We start from the raw sequence: 3199 nt of genomic DNA, 5'->3' as shown, positions 1-3199 counted from the left end.
CCCACCTTCAGTCCCTCCCAGCCCTGTCTGGACCCCTCCAAGCCTGTCCGCTGCCCCGTGCATGTGACCTTGACCCCTTTTCCTGCGTCCGGGTTGGACTCTGAGGTGTGAATGACCCAGTGCAGAGTCTCCCACGCCCTGGGCAGGGACAGGGTTGTGGGGGGGGGGGAGCTGGGGGGAGGGGATGGCTCTTTCAAGCCAGCTCTACCACCAAGCGCCACCCCCCAGATGAAATGGCCTGTACAGACTGGGGGGCCCTAAGCCTCTGTCCCCACCTCAGACAAGAAGGGACAGACAGACACACACACCTGTTTCCAATGAGGGGGCACCATATCTGAGCAAAACAGAGCCCACCTGAGAACCCTCAGGGAGATAGAGGTCTCTAATTGTCATCCTTAGCACCCAGGGTGTCCCTCCTGGGTGGGGTGCAAGGATATTGAAAAGTACAGACTAGAACAATTGAGTTCAGGCAACCCACCACTAAGACCCAGCCCCCACCCCCAACATAAGTGGGGGGCCGGGGAGTAGCTCCAGAGCCAGCTGGGAGGAAGCTGGGCCGTGCAGGGTCTGGACACCAGGCTCTGAAGTCAGGGTTCAGCCCAGGACTCCCAGGCTAGGTCGTTTCCTGGGACCAGTGATCAGGCTTGGTGCTGGCCCAACTTAGCACAGACTGGGGACAGAGTTCCCAGGGTCACTGCTCACTAGGATACCTGGCAGCACATGGGAAGAATAGGCAGAGATGTCCTGGCATAGGGAAGTGTCACTCCCCTGCCAGGACTGCCCAGCCACTGTTCCTGAACAGCTCTATGAGTGACAAAGGCTCTCAGACTCTCTGTCCTCGCCTTAAGGGTCATGGCACTGCTATGGAGGGAAGGACCCCCATTCTGAATCCAGGCCCCTTCTGAACGTGTCCTGGGCAAAGAAACACCTGCAGAAAATCAGCAACACCCAGAAAAAGGGGACCTGATCTGAGGTGCTGGCCCTGTCGAGGAGGCCTTGCCCAGACCCCAGTCCATCCAGGAAAACACCCTTACCCCTCCTCGAGGTCCTGGAGCCCCCATCCTGCCCTGTCCCGCTGGCTCTGGCCCTGCTGCCACTCCTGGAATTAATCAAGACTCAGAACAGACTGCGGTTTGCGAGTCTGAGAACTCCAAAAGTCACTGCCAAGAGTAGTAGGTCCTCACTCACCGCTCCCCAGACACCTCCCAATTCCCATCACAGGTAGATCCTGGCCTTGGGCAGAGCCTCCTCACAAGGGCTGATGTAGACTCCTAAACTTCATCAGCCAGCCCACCCAGGCTTCTCCCAGCGTACAGGCTAGGGAAGGGAGCACTGTCTGCTGTGCATTCTAGAAGGTTCTCCTCTCCTCTCCCAGCCCAAGCAGTCGTACAAGTAGGGTATTTATTTGCCTTGTATGCTGCCAACCCAGGTTTGATCCCCAGCATCCCACATGATCCCCTAAGCACTGCCAGGAGTGATCCCTAAGCCAGAGTAAGCCCTAAGCACTATCAGGTATGGCCAGAAACTGAGTTTAAAAAAGATTCCTTCTACCACCTGATACAGCTGGGATGCGACAGTGAGTCACCAATACAAGTCCCAGGTCTCAAATCGAACCAAGAGTTGGCACATAGTGGGCACAGCAGGGAAATCTCTGGCCCCTACCCTACCCACCCTTGAGGAGACCAGTTCCAGTAGACAGATGATGAAGCTGAAGTTTGGGGGAGCAGTTACAGCGCTAGCAAGGAAGGGCTAAGCCCATGGTTAGCCCTAAACCCACTGGGTCCTCCCAGCTGCCCTCTCAAGTGGCCTGGTGCCTCTCCTGGAGCTAGACCCAGACCTGTCCCCCCACTCCCTATCTCAGCCCCCCTGACCTCTCTTACCCCCTTGTCTTGCCACCATTGGAGGCTCAGACATTCTCCTCTTCTATCTCTGGCTTCAAACATGACGTCATCCTCCCCGGCGCCCCAAAACTCCCCCCTGCCCTCCCCAACTCCCCAAGCAGAGAGCAGAGCCCAGAGTAGGAAAAGCTGCTCCCAGCTGTTCCGGTGCAGGGCCGCCCCCTCCTGGTCACCAGGGGAAGGTCACCCCGGGTGTCCAGCAGAGGCTGGCCTGGGGCTCCTGCTTCCTAAGCCCGGCCAAGCAGGCTGGTTAACCTGGGGGTTGCCTGTAGTATAGACAGCACCTCTGCTCCCTAGTCCCCAGAAAAGGCACCTGGGGTCCTGCCTGCTGTTCTGCAGACACTGGCTTTGGAACTACTATGTGGGCCTTCCAGGCTCCTTGAATATGAGCTCTGGGGTATAGCAGGGCCCCCCACTTTCTCCAGAGGCCCCAGGGCAGACACCAACATAGTCTTACCTCCCTGCTATTCCCTGCTGCAGTCCCTCACCCAAACCCCCAGACATAGACCCCAGATTTACCCAACACTCACACACACACATTCACCTGAGCTCAAACAGACCCCTCAGCCACCCCATAGTGCCCAAGGGCTCCTAATACTGTCCCCTAGGGCAGCACCACCATGGAGTTTCCAGATGCCCCTGCAGCCCCTCAAACTCCACACCCAACAGCCCTGATCCCCACCCCTCCCCACCCCAGACTTGTGTTCCAGACCCAGGGCTCTGGCTGGGGGTGGGGGGTAAGAACCTGCCTCAGTCGAGACCGAGAAGGGGGGGTGCATGCGGGGGGGTGAATCTGTAGGGCTGGCTGGGGGCAGAGGCACGGGACAGCTGGCCCGTGTCCCCACACTGGGCCCAGGGCCCAGTCGAAGGGGTGGGGGCCTGGCCACTCAGGCCTTGGCTGGGGCTGGATTTTTGGCGGGGGGACCGCCCTCCCTCCCGCTTCCTCTCCCGAGGGCTGTGTTGGCACAGCCCCTCACACTTTCTGGTGGGAATGGGGCCAGCGGTGAGAGAACAGCCACAGAGGGAGAGTCGGAGAGCCCGGCGCTGGGGTGTGTGCATGGTTGCATGAGTGTGTGTGTGTGTGTGTGTGTGTGTGTGTGTGTGTGTGTGTGTGTGTGTGTGTGTGTGTGCATATGCGCGTGGGGAGGGAGGACGGTCCACAGTCCATCAGCCCTGCCTGTCCGAGAGGCTCTGGAGCAGCTTTCGTAATGCCCCCCTCCCTGGGCCCCCTCCCCTGGCCCCTCCTCCAGCCCTCCTCCCGCCCTCTCTCCCTCCCTCCTTCCCTCCAGCCGAGGCGGCAA

This window comes from Suncus etruscus, chromosome 15 (assembly GCF_024139225.1).
Source record: "Suncus etruscus isolate mSunEtr1 chromosome 15, mSunEtr1.pri.cur, whole genome shotgun sequence".
NCBI classification, from domain to species: Eukaryota; Metazoa; Chordata; class Mammalia; order Eulipotyphla; family Soricidae; genus Suncus; species Suncus etruscus.
This window is presented reverse-complemented; position numbering follows the sequence as displayed.